This window comes from Sceloporus occidentalis, unplaced genomic scaffold (assembly GCF_023333645.1).
Source record: "Sceloporus occidentalis isolate IW3139 unplaced genomic scaffold, rSceOcc1.0.p SCAF_6, whole genome shotgun sequence".
NCBI classification, from domain to species: Eukaryota; Metazoa; Chordata; class Lepidosauria; order Squamata; family Phrynosomatidae; genus Sceloporus; species Sceloporus occidentalis.
In genome coordinates this window covers 77,778,702-77,801,993 of record NW_028316986.1, presented here as the reverse complement: position 1 = coordinate 77,801,993, position 23,292 = coordinate 77,778,702, and the positions used below count along the sequence as shown (strand labels likewise).

At 40.4% G+C, this 23,292-nt stretch overlaps 1 protein-coding gene and 1 long non-coding RNA gene across 10 annotated transcripts in view; one reads left to right on the top strand and one right to left on the bottom strand.

The window, feature by feature from the left end:
- LOC149310975 (AT-rich interactive domain-containing protein 1B-like) overlaps positions 1–23,292 on the top strand; it is a 488,779-nt gene that overhangs the window by 194,895 nt on the left and 270,592 nt on the right. The gene's annotated exons all lie outside the window — the stretch shown is intronic.
- LOC149310977 (uncharacterized) lies at positions 975–22,180 on the bottom strand. Of its 3 annotated transcripts, XR_016281745.1 has the most exons (6): positions 21,926–22,180; positions 20,548–20,613; positions 7,918–8,103; positions 7,400–7,610; positions 5,334–5,851; positions 975–2,055 (listed from the first exon to the last, which is right to left on the bottom strand). It is a non-coding gene; the product is annotated as an uncharacterized LOC149310977 (long non-coding RNA). The 3 variants fall into 3 exon arrangements; XR_016281744.1 differs by having other exon boundaries at positions 5,334–7,610; XR_016281746.1 differs by lacking the exon at positions 7,400–7,610.

Below are 23,292 nucleotides of genomic sequence, written 5' to 3'. Positions count from 1 at the left end.
CTCTCTCGCTCGCTCGCTCGCTCGCTCGTGTGTGTGTGTGTGTGTGTGAAGCTTAGAGTATAGGGAAGCAGTCACAGAGAATTTCACCATTATTGTTACTTTCTGAATCCTGCTTTTTGTAAGAGGAAAAAGGAAGTGAGTAATGTATGAAAGTGATTTCCTGTGAATGTAAAAGAATTGGTAGGGTGCCCCCTCACTTTATAGTCTGTTAAATAAATGAATGAATTAATAAATAAATGACAATATACAAATGTTTCACTTCTTGCAGTGATACAGGGATCTGAAATTTGCATGTATGCAGGATAGTAGATTTTGGTAAACTGTAAAGACAAACTGTGATGTGGAAGGGAGACTTTTCTTTGCTGATGGGACTTCCACCTCCAAAAGAATCACTGTCTGGCTGCCATCACAGGCTGATCCTTTGTAAATATTCTAGGGTAGGCCATAAGATGATGCGGTGGAAATCTACACCTTGTTGTCATGGTGTAGATTGTGGAAAAATAAAATAAGAATGGCTGGGTGTATGTATCCAAAGCCTAGAGAACACTAAATTTTACAGGACATTGTGAACTCTTCTTGTAACATCAGAAAGAACTTTGAGACTGTGCGAAAAATGCTATATTGTTTTAATCATCTGCTTTTAACTGAACTGCTATTCTTTTAAAACTATTGTATAAACAATGTTTTACCCTGTTTTTTAAATGTTATAGACTGCCTGGGATGCTGTATAGAGAGAAGGGTGGGATAAATTTACAGCACTTTATAAATAAAGGTTAAAAATAATACAAGTCAAATGAACGAATGAATGAATAACTTTTTAAAAATGCAACCAAATGTGAAGATATAAAATCAGAAGCAGAAGTGTATTTGTGAAAAAGTAGAAAAAGACAAGGAGGACACCAATTATACACAGACTTGAAACTAAGGGATATATATTTATGTAGTATTTTTGCCTACATTCATAGAATGTTGAGGTTCAGAGCATGTATAAAGTTCTTTGTAGAGTATATGAGAGATAACATCACTGGGGTTCTAATTGAATTGATTCAAGAGGTTAAAAAGTGAAATAATGTAAGACCAATAAAAGCTGGCCAGTGGAGATGTTGTCACAGCCAGTGGTGACATTAGAGCATAAGGCACTCCTATTTTGGAATACCTTCCCCTTAGAGGCCCAATTGGTGCCGAAATCACTTTTATTCAAATGCCAAGTAAAATATGGCTTTTTATTAAAGCCTTTTGGGGCTGATTAATTTTATCCAAATCTCCACATGCATTATGGACTTAAATCACTGTAAATTGTTTTCACTGAAGTTAACTGTCATATTTTACATTGTCAAATTGTTTAATTTGCCTTTATTTTACTGTGTTATATTGTTTCAATTGATTAAACTGATTTTCCTGTGCACCACAAATATATTGTGGAATGTAAGTATTTTATTTAATTAATACATAGGTTTTGGATCATGAGGCCTGTAAAGTCTAATGTTCTGTTCCCTTGTTGGCCAGGCAAATGCCCCAGTGCAGTGCTTATAAACAGGATATAAGTTCAACAATGCCCTCCTGCTGATGTTCCCTAGCAATTGTAACCAGCGGCATAATGCCCTTATGTTGTTGTTTTTAACTTCCCTCAACGTCAACCTCTGGAGACCTTGTGAATAAGATTCCAAGACTCCCTGTCTTCAACAACATGCTCCAATCCTGCAGACTTAGGGTCATGTCCTCTTGATTGAGTCTATCCATCTGGTGTGTGGTCTTCTCTTCCTACTTCCTTCTGTCTTTCTGAACATTATCATCTTTTCTAATGAGTCATATCTTCTCATGATGTGTCCAAAATATGACAGCCTCAATTTAGTCATCAGGGCTGTTAGCCATGTCCAGTTACCTTTAAAATGGTTATAGTTGACTGCCAGGGTAAATCTTTCAGTGTCATATTCCGTTCTTTGACTGTGCAGTATCTGAAGAAGAACCTTCCTCTGTCTGTCTTGAATCTTTTACCATACAGCTTTATTGGATACCCCAAGGTTCTGGAGCAGTTAAATCTCTGATGAACGTGGTCTAGATAGCCAAACAGAAAATTATTTAGAGGTTGTTCCTACCTCTTCAGATAGTTTTGATTTGAATTGTAAAAACCTAACTAGTTCCATCCCATTATTGTGAAACATGAATTCACCTAAGAATGCGGATTTGGAGTAGTTCAGAATATAATAATATCATTCAGTAACCAAGTAATTTGCCAGAGGAGGTTAATAATGCTAGATGTCTGCCAACCCACATGCTCTTTCTCCCTCCACCTTTTCCCTTCAGTTTTATCATGTGTTTTCTCAGTTTAACTTTACATCATCATCTCCCCTTTTAATGTAGTACTTTGTTCCTCAGTCCTACAGATTAACTGTAAACTGGAGTGGGGATTTCCAGCATAGTAAAAATTTTGCTTCATATATATTTTAAAATAAAATATGAATTCATCGTTCATTATGGGAAAGATCAGTTTTATACAGTAATGTGCTGTCCAAGGAAAACAGGGAAAACTTTCATTAGCCTGTCACACTATCTTTGCTTGTGCAGGACTTTCAGTGTACCATGTCTTTGGGAACACAGAACTCATAGACAAGTGGGAAGTCTGGGTAAAAAGATTGGTAGGCTATAGAGAATAAGATTTATTGAAGCATATGGCCTATCCCAATGCTCACAAATGTAGAGAGCAAGAGTAGCAGATGGGGATGGCCTGGGATGGGGGTTCAGACACAGGCCTGGGTCAGGAAATAAGGATGGCAAGTCATAATGTGTACAGAAGCATAAACAGGTAATGGGAAGTTAATAACTTGCTATAATGAACTCCCACCTCCAGCTAAAGCCCTGACTGCCTTCCCCTGGCTCCACCTCCACCTAAAAGGTCCAGACTCCAAGTCATACTGATGAGCATAATGTGGCTGTCTCTTCCTCCATGTCTTGACTGTAACACCAGGAAGCAGAGACTATAAGCTACCTAAAAAAGAGACTACACATCACACAACTACAAATTTTCATAGATCATTACTACTTCCCAGATGCCAACAGGGCTTGCACAACTATTTTTAGAATGGGCCACCCCTAAACCCTGATCACTTACAGTATTGAAGGTAATTAGATTAGAGGTCAGATGTAAACACCGACTATTCTGACACTTAAAAGGTAGTCATTCATACTGGATCTTTCAGAGCAAGTAACTCTTTTTACTTTTTCACCAGACATACCTTATTGAGCCAAAGCACATAGTGGCCAAAAACTGATCTGTACATGCATCATGTGGTTCAGTTTAGGACAGATTTATAATGTATCATGAGATGTTTAATGTTTGTAGCTAAATGCACATTTGACAGCTACTGGCTTATTTCCAGCTGATTGCTCTATCAAATTTTCACATGTATAAAATCCAGAGAATTGAAGCTAGGCAATCTTGTTCCTTGGCATTTCAGAGAGAACTTCTGGTGCCTAAGTGTTATCAGTGCCTGAAAATCCTGCATTTCAATATTTCATCATAAGCATTCTGCAATCCTAGAATATACTTTTCTAATAAATTTAATATCCTTAAATCCAGAGTCAGAGTGGTTCCATGGAGTAAGTCAAGACAAATTGATGTAAATTTATCTGCTCTTAAGGATGGATAATTCTTTCTTCTTCGTGGTCTCTGCGAATCACTGCGCCTGTGCATTGCTGCTCGGAAAACTTCTAGAATCACTGGGCAAAGTTAACTTTGCTACTTTTTGGCGGTAGCTCTGCCCATCCCTTATAAGTCCCCTGCATTCCCGCTCTTTCCCCAGTTCCTTCTTTCCGCTGCATTAGCTGCTTGGGGAACTTCGTGTTTGTGACTTCTGCTTGTTCACTGGTAAAACCTGACCTTGGACCGCTTGACCATTCTCAATCTCTCTCGCTTGATTTGACCTCGGACTGTTTGATCCCCCTCGATCTCACTCCCCCGTGTTGTTGACCACTCGGCTCGTCCCTCGACTAAGGTTTGGATTTCAGTTTGGCTAAGGATGTCTCCGGCACCCTTCAAGAAGTGCAACATCTGTGGGGGCAAGATTCCCAGCCAAGACCCGCACTCTTTCTGCCTCCTCTGCCTTGGCGAGGCCTATATTCCGAAGAACTGCGCCCTCTGCAAGTCCCTTACTCCTTAGGTGAGGAAAAACTGGGCCTCTCGCCTTAAGGCTGCCCTGTACAAACAGGTGCTCTTGCCTCCACCTGCCTCCTGCCTTGTCTCTGCCCTGGCAGCGTCGGAGTTGACACCTGTGGTGTCGGCCGCTGTGGCCCAGAGCTCCGCCACCGAGCCTAGTGCCACTGTCCCTTTGAGGGACGTAAGGCCTCAAATAACACCCGTCAAGCCCAAGCCCAAGTCCTCCAAAAAGGATAAGACAAAACATAAAGACTCAGGCTCTAAAAAGTCGGGTTCGGCCCACACCAACGATTCAAGCTCCCAGAAGGACTCGAGCTCCAAGTCCTCCAGGAAGAGGCCTTCGGATGCGGATGGAGGCTCCCCACATGGCTCTTCCAAGAAGGCATGCATGAAGTCTCCTGAAGGTTCCCGGTTAACCTCAAAGGACCATGCCGCCCTGGTTGAACCCAGACAGACCCCTTCCTGCCTAAGGTAGTGTCTGCCTTCCACTTGTGTCAGGACATTGTTTTGCCAACCCTGGCCTCGAACCCGACCACCGATGCCGAATGCTGCCTACACACCTTGGACGTTCGGAGGGCTCTGGCCTTCTGTTTGGACAGAACTGCGGGTTCGAGCCATTCCGAGAGACTTTTCCAGTGCTACTCGGAACTGAAAAAGGGACTGCCTGTGACTGCGCAGAAGTTTTCCAGATGTATGGCTGGTACCATCCATCTCTGCTATGAACTGTCAGGCAGGCCTCTCCCGGCCAGGGTTCGGTCCCATGCAACTAGGGCGGTAGCGACATCCTCCGCATTCTTGACTGGAGTCCCCTTGGAAGATATCTATAAAGCTGCTGTTTGGTCCCAGCCCTTGACTGTTATCAAACATTATAGGCTGGACACCAGGGCCAAATGGGATGCAGCGTTTGGGAGGACAGTGTTGGTTTCAGGTTTACATTAATTGCACTGCATTTCCATTTGTTTACATGTGTTCAAGGAATGTCTTTTTTGCCAGAATTGGCTTGGTTTACAACATTCCCATGGTTTACATAGGTCTTGCGTGACCTAATGTGTTGTTATGTGCTTTATGACCTGAACAGGTGAAAGTACTATTTATTTAAGTACTAAAAACAACTGACACAGTTTTTGGGTTCAGAGAATTTTTATTGTGATTAATAAACATAGTTTTATTTGAACCTTACTTTGGTGTCATGACACTCCCTCCACCAATGACCGAAGCTTGTCAGTTCCATCCCATTTGTATAATTTGCAGAAACCACGAAGAAGAAGGACAGTTGCATACCTGTAACTGTATTTCTTTGAGTTGTCATCTGCGAATACGTACAAATCCCGCCCATCCTCCCCTCAGTGTCCTGCTCTTCATTGACTCATTCTCATGTCGCTCACGTGGTGTAAATTTCAGAACTGGGGAAAGAGCGGGAAGGCAGGGGACTTATAAGGGATGGGTGGAGCTACCACCAAAAAGTTGCAAAGTTAACTTTGCCCAGTGTTTCTAGAAGTTTTCCAAAGCAGCACTGCACAGGCGCAGTACGACCCATTTGTGTGTATTTGCAGATGACCACTCGAAGAAATACCGTTACAGGTATGCAACCTGTCCTTATCTAAGCCATTGTTTCCAGGTGTATTGTATATATTCTGTCCTTCCACCTGAGCTTCACATACTACATCATCATCATCATCATCATCATCCAATATGCAGCTAAGAACAAATGAAAACAGTAGAAATTAAAAACAATGCAAAAGTATTAAAAGTATAACATTTAAAAAATTAAACAATTTACAAAGCTAAAAACATCACATATTAAAAATATTAAAATGTATTAAAAACTAAATATTAACATCTGAACTGCATAGCATTTAAAAGCCCATCCTGAATCAGTTTGAAAAAGCCTGCCAGCTCACAAATGTTTTCTCTGCTGCTGAAAGGAGAGTAGGGATGGGGCCATCCTGGTTCCTCTAGGGAAGTTGGTCCAGAGAGCTATCAAGAAGGCCCTCTTCCTTATTCCCACCAAATGAGCCTGAGAAGGTGGTGGGGCGAAGAGAAGGGCCTCTCTAGACAATCATAGCATTCTAATGGGCTCATACAGAGAGATACAGTTCTTCACATAACTGGGACCCAATCTGTATAGGGCTTTTAGGTCAAAGCCAGCACTTTGAATTGTGCCTAGAAACAGTCTGGCAGCCAATGGAGCTGTTGCAACAAAGGAATTGTGTGCTTTTTGTAGTCAGCTCCAGTTAACAACCTGGTTTAACATCTTAATGGGTCCTCCATGCCTGCAGAGGTTCAGAGTCCCGGCAAGTCTAAACCTGACCAAGAAATGATTTGTCTGTAGAAAGTTCCTCATTCTCAGATCCCCATCATTGCCTTCTGTACAGAAAACAAGATGTAGTATGTGCCCAGCAGCATGAGTGAGGGCAGATACCACTTGATACAGACCCATGGTTGTCATGGCAGACATAAAGTCCTGAGCCACTCCTGACACGATAGCTTCAGCATGGATGTTGCAGTCTCCCAGCATTACCGGCTGCGAGGATACCAACATCACCCCGGCACACACGGCTAACTCAGGAAGGAGGACTGTTGGGCAGCAGGGTTGGATAGAATCAATAGAATCCGTAGTCTACCTCGGCTACCCACCTTTAAATACACATTCAGACCTTGCATACTGAAGAATAGACCCAATAGACCACTGCAACTCCACCTCCTCGCTCTTCCCAGTCTCATCTGGTAGGAAGATGTCTCCTCCCCCTGCCCACCTCATCCAACGAGGTATCAGTAATACATGCCAGATCAGCTTGTTCACCAGGATCAAGGCCTGAATGGCAGCTGTTTTACCACGCATTAAGCAGCTATGGCTATCCTGATTAGTTGAGATGGGCAACAGTTTGGAGGTGACTAGCACCCTATTGTAAGCTTTATCCCAGGATAGTGCAAACACCCCATTTCTGTATCCCCCACTACCCTGTACAACTTAAATGGCCCTGAGTCCCATTACCTCTCTCCCTTTATTAGCAATACATCTCCCCTCCTCACATGAACGGTCATTTGTTTGTCCTAAGGAAGCAGTGTCTGTACGCAGTCAAGTTACTTTCTTACAAAGCAGCAACAGGATAAGCCCTCACCTCATGCCACCTCCAAAATGGCTCCCCCATATAGTCCCATTTTTCCCCAGCCCAGGGAGCTAACCAGCTGGGGAACTTTCTGGAGATTGCTGCCTGGCCTCAGTCCTACAAAGAGACAACTCACTCTGCTATGATGACCAAGACCCAGAGGGAAGGCAGAGGTGGCAGATGGTATGTTCAGTAGCTAGCAAGCTCCCTCTTCTTCGCTCCCAAATGATTGTTGGGTCCTCAATTCTCTCTGCAGGGGCACTTTACCATTTTTGTTTGTTTTTGTTGTCTATATCCGGTAGAGTGCAAGTTGTATGGGAGTTTTGGCGCCAGACCTACAGAAAACACTGAAAAACCACTTATACCTTATATCCTTATACCCTTATATCCTTATAAAAGAGAAACAAATATATTGATGTTTTAGCAGTTCTCTTTTTGTCCATATTTCTTATTTCCAGTTTTATTAATTTTCTCCTTTTGTTATTTAATGTCATAGTACCAAGCAAGCTTAACAGTTTTTTTTAAAAAAATAGTAATTATGTATGAATATATTATTAAAATGTATATGTTTCACTTGTGTGCTTTTTCCTGGCTTTTCAAGGGGAGGAGGGAATGGGCCAGGAAATAGAAGTATAGCACAAGGGCTTTGCTTACCATTTCTGGAGGCTTTTAAAATGGATTCCCATCTGTTAGGCCTGTGTACTGATAAAGCTTGCAACAGCTGGCCTGGCTGTCTGCTAATCCATCCAGTCCATCTACAGATCAGAAGGTAGTCTGCTTCTTCTCAGTGGCCTCTAGACCCTAGAGACTAGTCTGAGCCCCACAGCTTTCCCAGTAGATCTACAAACAAGGATAATTATATGACACGAGTGCTAGTAACTTCAGCATGTTGGGGATGACAATTGCAAAGAATTGTGTAGAACATCAATTCAGTAATCCAGATCTGGAAGCACTTTTTTTAATAGAGTACTGGATTGACTAAAATAAATGTCTAATGCCTGACATTGAAATGAAAAGAGGAAAAACAATCTTGAAAGCCTTTATAGAACATTTGAATAAAGTGTACTTGATGGCACATATTTATTTCTAGTGTTCTTTCTAACAGCTCTTTATTCAAATCATGTATTTTGGAAACAGTCCAGTTATTTTAATATGAGTGAAAGAATCCCTTAAATTCATTATCCAAATGTGTTTTATACATGGGGCTGCCTTTCAGAAGTCTTCAGAAATCATAGCTGGTTAAGAACATGATACGCAAGGTGTTGAACATGTGCTAGTAGCTTGGCCAACACTCTAAGTTTGGCATGTGTAACAGGACCAGCTCTACAATTAGAGTAAGATGGCTGTCTCAGGCAGCAGATTTGAGGTATCAAGAAAGAACAGAAAATTGCTAGTTATGGAGTAAGAGTAGGGAACGCCATTTGCTAATCTGCTTTAGGCAGAGGTTCTTGCCCAGAGGCAGCTAGAAGAAAGACGAGACTTTTCTTAGTTGCATTAAGAACACAAACACAAACTACGGTGATATGCCGTAGTTGCATCATGGACTACTCCTCAGGAGAGAGTCATATGTGCTTTGCTTTCTCTGATTTGTCCTTTGTAGCCTGCTTGTTACTTATTCATTTATTTGTGAATTTGTTTTTATACTCTATAGTTTTGCTTTATTTGTGATTCCCACTTGACTTTATTTATTACTAGACTGAGAAGCCAGTGGCCCTCCAAGGGATGTTGAATCACAGTTTCCATCATCCCTGATCATTGGCAATGCTAGCATGGGCTGATCAGAGTGCAAAGTAGAACATCTGAAGGAGCCACAGGATCCAAGTTTAGTTTATTTAACTTAGGGTTGCCATAATTCTATACCACAAAACCAGAGAAATGGAGTACAAAATGTAGGACATCCGGTGAAAATGGAGGACACACACAACTAAAAATATTAACAAATTAAAAATACATATTAAGGCTCCACCTCGAGTCCCAGGGAGGCCTGCCAGGCCGAAAATGTGGCCAGGGAGGTGGAGGCATTTTCAGAAGGCCCAGTGCCCACCCCGAGCCCCCTTAACTTATTTTCTGGGGCCTCTGCTAAGGCCTTGAGTGCACTGCTGTCTCCGCTACTTCCTCCAGCCCTACTGAGGCCCCAGAAGATCCAATGCAGCGAGCTAGGCCTCCCCAGATCTGGAGGAGGCTTCGGTCATGGCCCGAAGTGCACCACCACCTGCTTGGCCTGCCCAGGGCTGGAGGCAGTGCCTCTGTGTTCATGGCCTCAGTCTCCCACAGCCCCGGGGAGGCCTAGCAGGCTGTGCTGGCTGAGGCTGAAGGGGATGGTGCTGCAGTCACACTGGATCTTCTGGGGCTGAGGCTGAGGCCCCAAGCGTGGCGCTGCCTCCTCCAGTCCCAGATAGGTTTTGGGGTGGCGGCGGGCAGCCTAGGCCTGGTAGGCCTCTATGGGGGTAGGTTGGGGGAGGGATGGGGACACCACCACCCCAAAACCTCACCAAACGGCAGCAGCAACCCCATCCTTCCCCCACCCACCCCAACAGAGGCCTACCACGCCTGCTGGGCCTCCTTGGTGTCCACTGTGGCACAACCCTGTGCTCAAAGGGAAGTTGCGGCAGCAGACCCACGCCCAGCCCCAGTGAAGCCTACGCCTACCGGTGCATGTAGGACCTTGTTGCTGCTGGGCTGCATCTCTCAGCCTGCCTCCTCTCCAAAGTGCTCTCTCGGCTGACACCTGGGCCTGGCCAATGGGGACAGAGGAGCGGGAAGCCCTCTCCCTGGCTGCAGCCTCAGTCTCCCACAAACATGGCTGCCAGCAGGCCTGTTGGGAAAGGGAGGCCAAACCCGGGGATGACGAGACACTGAGCTGAGACACTGAGTCTGGGACAGCTGCCTAAAGTGGGACGGGACATTCCCAAGGCTAAAAAAAAGTGACTGTCCCACCTAAATCCAGAACATTGGCAACCCTAGTTTAACTGCTTTCTTCCATCAGGCAGCTGAAAGCACAGTACATAGGATTTCCATCCAAGCACTGTTTCACATCCAAGCACTGATCAAACCTAATTCTCTGTAGCTGTGGAAGATTCCTTTTAAATGACAACCAAATTGGTACACATGCTGTTTATAGGAAAAGGACAATGTTTGCAATCAGAAGGTGTGACTAGGCTAAAACCAAAGGGTCTTAGTTGTACCAGTGATTAATCAAGGACATATTAGTTTTATTAATTTTTATGTTTTGCAAAGCAGCAAAATAATCGTTTCATATTATGTTACCCTAAAATGTTCTGCATTTTGAATTCATTTAAAAAAAAAAATCAGTGTTGCACTCAAATCCAAAATGTTTTTACCACATACTGGTATAATGACAGGTAAGGGATTACCTAAAATTAAAGAAAATAGGACACTGGTAGATCAGGAACCCACCCACCTCCCCCCCCCAAATACCCACCTTCATTGATTACCCTTGCTATGCTGGCTGATTTTCAGAACTTGGAAATTAGTACTTGGAACCCTACCACCCTGACCCCAAATCTGGAATCCCACCCAGAACTTATTTTAATTAATTATTAAAATATTTACACCCCATCCTATAGCAAAGATGTCAGCATACAGAAAGCATTAAGACAAGTTTCCCAATTTAAAACAATAATAAAATAAACAACATATTAAATGCAGCAATAATTAAAACAGATTTAAAAGATTTCAGTTCTTTAAAAAATCTTTTGTCTTGTATTGGGGAGGAGTTAATGAAGCCCAAGGGCTTTAATGAACCACCAACTTTTAAATTTGTGCCTAAATGACACAAGTGTTAGTTCCAGTCAGGTTGCCAGGGAGATGCTATTCCACAGTTAAGGTGCTACGACTGAGAAGGCCCTCTCCCATGGCACAGTGGACCTAACACTTGATACAGTGTATTGATCTCACTGGTGGTACATGGAGGAGCCTCCCTCCCAACAGGTCTTAATCTTTAAAACTTGAAACCAACCAGCCAATCACTCCAAAAAAAGAGAGAAAGAATTGCAGGTCAGTCTGACAGTTAAAATTGTGTGATAACCATTTAACAGTACAGGTATTGTGGCTGATTGGAGCATAGCACAATAATTGTTGGCGATATTTCGCTGTTGGTCTGTAGCCTCGCTGCACTCATTTATCTGTCCTTAAAGAACATTTTTGCGGTGTCTTCAGATTTTTCAGATTCCCCCCTTTCCAAAAGGTTAGTGTGACTAGAATGATATCCTGTGTAGTGTTGCTTAAATAGAAACTATGGAAGTTTGTTGTCCAAAAGCTTGCATATGCAAGATACAACATGTGCTATAGGCTAGCTTCCTCTTCAGTACTGGTCCTATGTTGAAATAATTCAAACAAAATGTGGAACCATCTGAATGATTAGTTGGTAAATATGTATTTGGATTCCTACAGTGTCCAGTTTAATTATGATTGTTATGCATGAAGCATATTTACTATATTAGCACTGAGATACCAATATACTACAGTCCAAACTAGAGTCTATATTGGCCTTGTTTGTCATTAATGAAATATATGAATAGAATATAGTTAATCATGAGGTAAATCATCAGCTCTGATTAGGTTACATGAATAGTATTTGCCAGTTTTGTAATTAATCTGTTTAAGAGCTGTAGTTATTTAATGCTATTTAAAGATTTACTGTGTTTTAAAGATTAACACACTATATTTTCTGCACCTGGGTCCTTATATTTGCAGAGCATGTCCAACAATGCTCATAACAAATTGCCATCAGCATAAGTCTCCTTGTGCCCATTCTGTCATTCCCTCTTTCTCAAGTCCTTCTGTCTTTGAAGATGAAATTGGAAAGGGACCAGCAAATTTGGCAGTGTGTTTTGATAGGCTGCTATGCCAAGAATTTTGAATTTCATGCACTCAGCAGGGTACAGCGCACTCTGGGACATACAATCCCAGAATATATTAAATTGGAACAAAATGTACTGTTTAGCATGTGCATTCTCCTTAAATTTCGTAAACCTTTCTCTCGCTTCTCCTGACATTTCCCCCACCCCAGCTCATTTTGAGTTATTTCTCAAACAAAATAGTTGTGTATGCTGAGCCCAGGTCAGATTTAATGGAATGAAAAACATTTTTACTTATCACTGATTTCCTTACCTTGACAAAAAGAACTGATAAAAGAATCTAATTCAGAGATTGTCTCTTTGTCAATGAAAAACTATTTTTATGCATTCTAGATTTTTATGTATTTCATTAATATTTCTCTCTTTTTTTAAAAAAAGTATTTTCAAAATGTCATCAAATTATTTTCCTAGTGTGACTTGCAGTTCAGCACCCAAATATAAACATTAATGTTTGAAAAATACACATTTAATTAATAAGAAAATAGTAAAATTACAATATAAGAACCAAGTCTTTGGCTCAAAGCAGTGAGCATATCACATTGTCCAATTTGGTCTGCTCGCAGAAATGTCCTTTAGCCACCTGTATGCTAGGTCAGTCCCCTGACATATTACAAATCTGCTTTAAGAAAGCTCTGGACTGGCTATGTACCCATGCCATCAGTTGTGAATGGAGATAACAGATAAGCTTAAATAAATAAATAATAAATAAAGTTTTTATTTATATCCCGCACCTTCCTTCGATCAGGGCGGCTTACAGTATAAAATTTCAAACAACAATACATACAATAAAATCCAAAATACATCACATATAAACAATAATAAAAAATACAGGCAAAAAAGCCCCAAAGCCCTTCCTCTTGGCCACGAAAGAGGAGGGAGGCCCACAGGATTTTTAATCGGGGAATGCCTGTTGGAACAGGAAGGTCTTCAAATCCTTCCTGAATTGGGCCAGGGTGGTAGTCGAGCGGAGCTCAGTGGGCAGCGTATTAAGCCACTGGAAGGCATTCCTGCTTTAGGATTGGTGTTCCACGGTCACTCATTTCACTCATAGTGTTACTTTGAACTGGTGGCAACAAAGTTCAAAGACTGGAATAAAAGCTTCTGCAAACATAATACTCATAGAGACAAGAGGAAAGAAATGTGCACATCACTCATTATCAGAATGTTTGGGCCTAGAAGCTATGCATAAAACATGTCTGGTCTGACAGTGTCAAATAATTTGTAAAAATAATCAAATTAATTTTGGAGCCGTCTGCTCACTTTTCATCCCCCAACTGAAACTCAGTTTGCCTTTCCCTGCACCACTGCTACTACTGCAGTGTGGAAGACTATCTATATGTTGAATGTTTATCTAGCAACTACAGTGGACATTTCAATAGAAGTAGCATAATGTTTGATCAGACTGGACACCTGGCTGAATGAAACTACGTGTGAAAGGGATCTAGGAGTCCAAGTAGACCACAAGTTGAACATGAGTCAACAGTGTGATGTGGCAGCTAACAAGGCCAATGCGATTTTAGGCTGCATCAATAGAAGTATAGTGTCTAAATCCAGGGAAGTAATAGTGCCACTCTATTCTGCTTTGGTCAGGCCCCACCTTGAATACTGTGTCCAGTTCTGGGTGCCACAATTCAAAAAGGACATTGAGAAACTGGAGCGTGTCCAAAGGAGAGCGACTAAAATGGTGAAAGGTCTGGAAACCATGCCCTATGAGGAACGACTTAGGGAGCTGGAGATGTTTAGCCTGGAGAAGAGAAGGCTAAGAGGTGATATGATAGCCCTGTTTAAATATTTGAAGGGATGTCATATTGAGGAGGGAATAAGCTTGTTTTCTGCTGCTCCAGAGACTAGGACCTGCAAGCTGCAAGCTGCAGGAAACGAGATTCCACCTCAACATTAGGAGGAACTTCCTGACAGTAAGGGCTGTTCGGCAGTGGAACAAACTCCCTCGAAGTGTAGTGGAGACTCCTTCCTTAGAGGTCTTCAAACAGAGGCTGGATGGCCATCTGTCGGGGATGCTTTGATTGTGATTTCCTGCATGGCAGGGGTTTGGACTGGATGGCCCTTGTGGTCTCTTCCAACTCTACGATTCTATGATTCTACTATCATAGCTGAGTTAAATATACAGAATTGAAGCCTCTTAACTGTTCTCTGTAACAACATAAAATTGTGATTAGTACAGTTGCCCCTCCATTTGCATGGACTTCATATCCACGACCCTCGCTTACTCTCAAGGAGCAAATGGAGGGCATTAAAATGTGGGGCTTGAATATTTGAGAAATTCCATTTTCATGTGGGGGGTCCTGAATGGATCCTCTGCAAAAACGGAGGGCTGACTGTGTATTTTTTTTTCTTATGAACTTTCACAAGCAGAGATGTCAAAATCAAGACACCTGGAATCTTTGAAATTGGGCTTGTCATCAAATTGGATTCTTCCTCCAAATAAAGCTCTGTCCTTATTTTCTTGCATACCAGTGACCTGGTATAGGTGGAGGCAGTGCTTTGGTTTCTCTTGTGTTTAATAAAAAAAAGCTAGGCTGAAGCCTACCAATACAGAACAAAGTCCATGTGGTGAGCAGAGAAGACCTGCTAAAGAAATAAAGAAAGAAAGAGAAAGAGTGGCTTCCAATTGGTTGTGATGATACTGGGGATCTCTTTTTTATATAACTCTCTCATACTGTATGTCAGATTTTTTTGCTTGAAGCTGTTTTTTTCATGAGTGAGAAGGTCGTAGAGATACACATTCAGTATTCCCTTTTTGTGCGCTGATTTTCCCTGGAAATGGCTAGAGAATAAGAATAGTTTAGGCTAAATTAACGTATGTATTCTGTCCCTTCAGCCCCCACTTGAACATAATGAGACAGTTACGTGGTTGGGAGCTACATGTTTTGCTAAAAATACACAAAAAGTATACCTCAGTTTAATACACATTTGCAACAAGTCATTCCGTGCCCCCCAGTTTTCTGATTCTTACTATAACATTAAAATGATTAACTAAATATAGTAATGTTAGCATTATCATCTTGCCTTAATAGTCTGCCCTATTTAATAGTTTGTCCTATATTTCATTCCCTATGTGGTTTTACGATTGTGGAGCAAGTTCACTGGTACCATCTACTACCTCCCCTATTTATACAAATATTTAAATTTCTATTGTACAAATAAAATTTTCCAGAATTCCTTTGACTCTTTAACTTATCGTAGGGTACTGTTTTAGCATAAATATTAAACATTATTTTTTCTGTAACTAGTTGAAGTTTTTGCTCTGAGTAATTAGATTTAAGTGAACCTTTCATTACCTAGTAAAATGCAATTATGCTTAGCATGCTTTTTTCTCTCCCCAGCTATTTCTAGTCTTTGCCTAAAACAGTCCATCTTCTGTGGCTTTGTTCATGGTTCCGTAAATGAAAATGTCATACTTCCTTTTCAAGTTAACTTGTGGAACTGGTCAAACTAGACCGACATAGAAGCATAAGATTACATTTGCTATTCCTTTAGCTTTGTAGACAAAATGCAGTCCTAACGATGCCACAATCTGGTTTAGAGTAGATTAAAGCATGTGCTTTCCTGTAGGATAAATGATGTGGAAATCTAATTCACCTTGATGCGTCCTTTCTGTCTATTTCTTATGTCCCTGTCTCTCTCCCCCATCCTTTCCCTCTCCCTCCTTTGAAAGTTGTAGAAAAAAGTTCAAAGCAACAAAGTTCTCTCTTCAGGCATGTGAAGTGAATAAGGAATGAAATGATGAGGAATGAAGGAAAACACACTCTGCTGTAGCAAGAGTGTTGAGTTGTTAATCAAACAGATGTGGGTAGTGAATAGCCCAGCTTTGAGTAGGCTGAAGGAGCAAATAGAAAAATATCACACTTGCATTTGGAAGGGTACTCTAAAATTAGCTTTCTATTTGAAGTATTTGGGGATTTTAAGCTTTATGTTGTCATCTGTGATACTTTTTTCCAGCTTTCCTTATGTCTATTCAACCAAGGAAGGTCAAGGCTAGTTTTGTAAAGTAGGACATTCTCTAAACACAACACACACACACACACAACTTACTTAATAAAACTTGAGGCTTTAAAAGCAAGATGATGTTACCAACAAACAGTGGTACACTTTTTTCTAAACTCTAAAGCCTGTTTTATAGAACCATGAACATTTCAACCCTCCTGGACATACAGTAAGGGATTTTTAGATCATAGCCCTTGGACAAGGAAATTACAAAGGAAGGCTAGAAAGAGAAACTGCTGGATTGAATTGTATTTACAAATCCCAATCCATTAGCAGAGGTATGAACAAACACATTGTCTCCACGGCGCACTACATATATTAATACAAGAATCTTTGCTACTGCACTTATAACAAAAGATTTTTTTAGAGAAAGTTTTGAACCCTAGGAAACTAACCTTTGGTAAACAGATTTATTCCGTAAAGATCTGAAAGACCCATACCACCTTGCCCAGCCCTTTGAAAATTTAGGACATGGTTTGTCCTAAATCATGGACATGGTTTGCATCTTTCTGGATCGTGTTTCATTCTGTCCCACTACCACAACTATATAAATATATATTTTTTAATACTCAAAGTCTTAATACCTCTTGGTACTTCATCTGAAGAAGTGGGTTTATGTGTACAAAAATTGATGTTTAAAAAATTAGTCGTAGAGGTACTTCCACATTTCTTTTTTTCATTACCTCGCTCTCTTTTTAAATGTTGACTAGTTCTTCATATGTTTTAGTGTCTTTTGTGCCATTGAAAATAATATGAACTGCCCTGAGATTATTTTAGAGGATGATATAAAATAACAAATCAAACATGCAACAAAAACATTTATTTCATTCATTTGCATTAATAGCTTTAACATCAGCAGAACTGGGACCAGCTGCTCCTTGGCTTTTCCTTTCCAACTAGACATTGTATCTCACCATTAAACATTTATGTAACTTAATGAAGAATTAAGTGTTTGAACTCTCTTGTTTCTCCTTTTCTTGCCCTCCCCCCAATTTCCCCCATTGTGTTGGATCTATTAGATTATAAATCTGTAAGCAGGAACTGTGTTGCTTGTTTTTAATGCTCTTATTACAACTCCTAGGAATTTACTTATAGTTGAGAGGACAGAGAGGCCTGACTTAGGCCAGGCTCTGGGAATTGGGGCACTACCACACCTCTGCTTGCTGCTGTTGAGAAAAAAAAGGTATGGTTAGACTTGGTTATTGCAGGGAGGCATCCCACAGCCTGAAAGCCAGGTGTGATCCTTAGCCTTGTAGCACATTCCCTCAGTGTTTCTTGTATCTTCCACAGCAGTGGAGTTATCATTAGGTCAAGGCAGAAGACATCAGCAGGCAGGCAAGCACACTTGTGAGTTCAGAGACCTGAACCAAAGAGTGTAGTGCCTACACTGTATTCTTCTTTGCAGTGCTGCTGTAACTAGCATGTTAGGAGCTAACATGTGAGCCATCCTGGTAGGCTTTCTGTTCTCTTCTCTTTCTCCTCACGGAGGAAAACAATCAGAAGTGTCAGAAGTGTACAGGTAGCCCATAGAGAAAGGGGTAGGTCCTGGGAGCTGAAGAGAGGAAGAAGATAAGGCAGATAGAGTGGATCCCTCAGAACATTTGAGAGTTGGAGAGATACCTAGAAAAGGAAAGGCAGCAGGGAGCTGAGAACATAACTGCAGCTGTGTTATTCTACTTTGCTGAGGCGATAGCGAGAAGTGGGTAGAGATTTCTTTGTGATACCTGCAGATTTGGGCCTTTTAAAATTAGCTTCTGCTCATGGAGGAACCATGGGAGATGGAGAAATGTTTGATAAATGGCATATGTGTTTGTCTGTGAATGGTGTGGAGGTTGTGAGAATATAAGGTGAATGGGAGAAGGAGTGAAAGAGGATGAAGGAGAAGGAGACAAGGGAGTGGCAGAAAGAAGAACAGAAAAGGGTGTCTCTGCCACCTTTGATTCCCACCATGAGCTTCAGCTACTGTTGATGTGGAAGCCCTTATCATCTTCAAGAAAAAGCAGCCCTTCACTTTGCAAAGGTTGCCAAGTTTTGCATGAAGTCACCTAAGAAAAACCTTTAAAAATTGAATAGATTGTAAATGTAGTAAATCTGTTACTTCATTCAGAAAAGAAACTGTATTTGTATGCTGTTAATGGGTAACCAGATACTGTTTTGAAATAGGACAGCATTTGGTCAAAGAACAATCGCTTCCTTCCAGATTCTGTTGTTAGGGTATGGGTGTTACTGCTGCAAGTAAACTTTATTTCTTCACATTTGTTTCATGTTTCTTGAGTTGTTGTTATGCCTGCCCAGCAATATGTGGGATGCCTCACAGGAATGTCTGCCATATAGGTTGATATGAAAGCAAGCCATTATTTACTTTCATATAAGTGAGCCCCCATGGTGTAGTGGTTTGAGCATTGGACTGTGATTCTGGAGAGCAGGGTTCAAATCCCATGTAAACCCACTGGGTGACCTTGGGCAAGCCACACTTTCTCAGCCTCAGAAGATGGCAATGGGAAACCCTCTCTGCCAAGAAAACCCCGTGAACATAACTATTAATCAGAAATAACTTGAAGGCTAACAAGACACACACACACACACAAGCCACTACATTTAACATAGTAATAATACATGTAGTAAATGATAGGTGATAAGGTTCCTATGCAGGAATGTGTTTAAAAGTACATTTCCTAGAAGATTTAGTTTGCACTCCTAAACACATACAGTCGGCCCTTCTTATACATGGATTTTTTATACACGGATCGAAGCATCCACAGTTTGAAAATGTTCAAAGAAAGTATAAATTTCAAATATCAAACCTTGATTTTCCATTTTTATAAGGGACACCATTTTGCTATGTCATATTTAATGGGACTTGAGCATACACAGATTTTGTTATCCACGGGGGATCTTGGAGCCAAACCCCAGCGTATAACAAGGGTTCACTGTATGCAAAACCAGTGTGACTTATGAGTAAAACTGATTAGGGTTCCACTGCTTGTGAGAATTTTCACCATAAGTATTGTGGAATTGAGCATTCTGGTCTGCTGGCCAAGAATGGGAAGTCAATGCCTCTGTTTGGGTTTCTCTCTGCTACCCCCCCCCCCCAATCCAAATGAAGGTATATTAATGATCAAAGCGATTCCGAGATCACTAACACATTTCTAGAGAAGACTGTACTTGGGAGCTTAGCCTAAGATGTTTAAATAACAGTTATTGGTGCCGTTTGAAATGTTTGTCTTTTATCTTTCATTCCATACATTCATAAGCACTGGAGGTAGGAGACTTTCAAGCACACAGAGACATACACACAGAAGCTTCTACCTGCATCTCAGCACCTTGAGTCAGTAGTAATATGTCTCACTTCATTTTTATTTAAACATTCCTATTTCTTTTACTAATTTCTGTTGAATTCCTAAAAATCACCAAGAGAACCAAATTAATATTGGATTCCAGAATATCCGTAAAATGAATAGGAGCTGAATTTAGCTTGAAGGTTTAAACACCCCTTTTATTAACATCCATATTAAATGTAGCAATGGGGGAAACGTGATCAATTTTCACTGCAGTGTTTCACACAGAGAAACGGTCTTTTCCTTTTTCTCCAATCCATTTTACCATTGAAGCATCTGACTTAAAAGAGGTTAGCTGAATATCTCAGTTTTGGGACTTAAAAGAGTCTTTGTAGGAGTACTTTTGAACAGTGCTAATAACAATAGCTTCTAGCAGTTGAAAAATGGGATCTGACCAATTTTAGTAAAAGAGTGACATAAGAGCCACAGAGCCTATTTCTGAAATAGTGTTTGAGTCTGAACTGAGTTGCTGATGTTTTAAAGAAACAGTTTTTTACTTCTCTATAAATGATAGACAGCTGCTAGAGGAGGTAATGATCTGTCCTCATGTTTGATGCCTCCTTTTATCAGTCCAGGACTTTTCACTGAGTCAGATCTATTGATTAGCATTAGTCTACTTTCCAGGAAACTCATTTTGCATTAAATGTCACACGCTAAGTATACTAAATATATGCCAAGAGAATGCTTGAACTCTCCCGAATGCTGCCTGGTAAATTATATGTTTGCTGAGTGCTTAGTAAGTGTAATAAGTTTAAGTCCCCAAAATGTTAACTGAGGTCATCTTTCTCATAACATTGGGGAGAAAATGTTGGATCAGTTAGAAGTATTGCAAACCTTTCAGTATTTTCTGAAATAAAGTCATTGGCATACACACGAAGATAGACAACTGAAGGTGTATGACATAAACTATAATTCCTTTTCTAAATAATCATAGGGAATTTACCACTAAAAGAAGAAAATGATGAAAAATAGAGAAAGATTGCTTCCCTATTACAAATTAAGTATATTATTTCAAAATCACTGGAGAGATGGTTGATCTCTAAGTGCATTTTAATACATACCTTTCTCTTTGTTTTGCTGTACACTTTGATGGGGTCCAGGTGCAACTCTTTAAATGAACTTGGTCACTGTGAAAGCAGAAGGTGAATTACAATGCTGTTCAGTAATTATGTTAATTATACTGAAGGCAGCTAGATAAGAATTAATGAAACCCTAGGGAGTCAAGAGGTATACTGGGCAGGCCCCTTACAACCATAACTACTGGTTCAGGCTTTCTTCTCTAGTTGTATTCATAATATAGACATTGTAAGAAAAGTGGTTTAAATGGGGAGGGCAAGAAGGAGAATTTAAAATTTTAGTTGTTAAGCAAAGTTAAGTTACATGGAAACTCTTTTATTCCATTGTACCTTTCTCCAGGTATAAGCTACAGTATAATGTATAAAAGGATTCCTCCTTCACACCTTACTTGCATGAACAGGACATAGAGACAGGGCCAGCAACATGCCTTACTGCAGGGACATGTCATTTCCCCTCCACTAAGTAATCATACAGTGCTCTCGTTCGTACAAAATAGTATCTGGATCTCAAAATTTCATAGTGTCATTTGAAAACAGAGGTTTTTATCTTCTCTTTGATAAACAGGTGTTTGGAAACATCAAAAAGATTTGTTCATTATTATTATTATTATTATTATTGCATATTCAGAAGCATAGAAGTGCTTCTGCAAAGGGGCATTTCAGTATTCGACGTTATGGAATTATATTCATTCTTTCCCAGTATTGTAAGGGGTAACTAAGAGCCCATTAACATTACACAATTATAGAACTGTATTCCACTTTAGCTACTACGGTTTCATCCTATAGGATCCTGAAGTTTGTAGTTTACAGATTCAAAGAGGAACTCTGGCTGAGAATTGGAAATGCCCCTGAATATTCCTTGCCTTAAAAAAAAAAAAAACCTAGGAAATTCATGGGATCTCCATAAAACAGGTGACTTGAAGGCAGATACCTATACCTACCTACACACACACACACACACACACAAATTGCCAATCCAAAAATTCTATAGGACAGAACCATGGCAGTTAAAGCAGAGAGTTTTGCCCTGAGAAGTCCCTATGTATAGGATATAGTGACACACACTCTAAATGGCCTAAGGCACATTGTTGCTGGTCTTCCAGTGTCCTTCTCTCTTTCTGCATAGGGGTATTATGAAGTACTATATGAACTGTATGCAGACCAGCATTATGGAAAAACTAAAATATATATATTTTATGTGTGATGTCTTCTGTCTCCTTCATAGGGAGTAGAACATCATACCCCTCTGTCTCCTTGGTTTACCAATGAGGCACAGCCAAGAATTACACTTATTTATAATTGTACTTCTCAAATGTTTATTGGTCCTAAATCAACACATAGCTCAGTGGTCTGGCTTTCTTACCCTTTATTCATTCACAGGGCCAGGATGATGATAAAGCCTAATAGGTTTTCCATTCTTCCTCTGATGGTTTGGCATACTCTTCAACTGTCCTGCTAAATAAATAAATAAATAAATAAATAAATAAATAAAATTCTGCTGTCCTACTTTTTCAGCTGCTTTTCAGATATCCTAATTTCTTTCTGTTATTTTCATTTCCTCCTTTGTCCTCGGCTAACTTCAGTTGCTGCAAAAGTAGTTTGCACTCAGTTAACACAGCAGAGGGGAGAGGAAAGGAGAGAGATCTTGCTCTTCTCAATAGACTTAGGGAAAAGAAAACTGCTGCAGCCGCTCTTAGCTTGTGTGTTCTTCCTGATTAATAGCATTTGTCTTTTTAGCCAAACTGGTGTTGTTTGTCCACGTGTGTCGCAATTTTCATCTGTGAAATGTTGGAAGGTATATCATACTAAAAATAATTCAAGTAGCTTGCGTGTCATGTGAGTGACAAATACAATTTAAAATTACATGAAAATGTATTATTCTCTCGGAATAATTGTTAAGAACTTTTTAGTTTAGTTCACTTTTAGTTTCAACATAGTATTAGCCCTTCAGATCTTGTTTTTAAGAGGGAAAACATGATCAAACCTTATATGGTGCCAAATTTTGTTATGTAATTTCCAAATCACTGTAGATGTTTTGTTCCCAAACTCTCAAGTGTTTTCAGAGAACAAAGCTGAATTTTTGTTCTTTGAGTGAAAAGGTTACTCACATTTCCCCCTTACAATGCAAATGTTATCATAATTGTATAAATAACATTTTTTGTACGAGTAGGAGAAACAGTTTTCTCTAAATTGATATTCCTTCATGGAATCAGCTACTATTGGTTTTCCGGGGTACCAAGTATTATCTCAGCACGGTGAAGTAGTGGCAGTACCAAATACTTTAGATAAAGTAGTAACAAAAAAGTAGCTATTTTTTGCTTATTAAAACCCTCCCAAACAAAACTATTTCCATTTCCCATGAACATCCCTAAACATAATCACATTACATGGATGTCAGTATGTGTACTTTTATTAAGATTCTACTTTAAAAGAATCCCTTTGTATTTCAGAATTTCTGAGCAGCCAAAAAAGTGGCATTTCCCCCCCTAAGTGGGTAAAATAAATCAAGTCTTCTTTATCCAGCTTATCTGAATATGAAGGTAGGAGGGATTACCTCTTGACATCTACGTGGCAGTCAACTGTTGTGACATTTAGTTACAGATTGTTGTTGTTGTTGTGTGCCTTCGTGTCTTTTCTGATTTATGACAACCTTAATGCAACCCTATCATGGGGTTTTCTTGGCAGAATTTGTTCAGAGGGGGTTTACCCTTGCGTTCCCCGGAGTCTGAG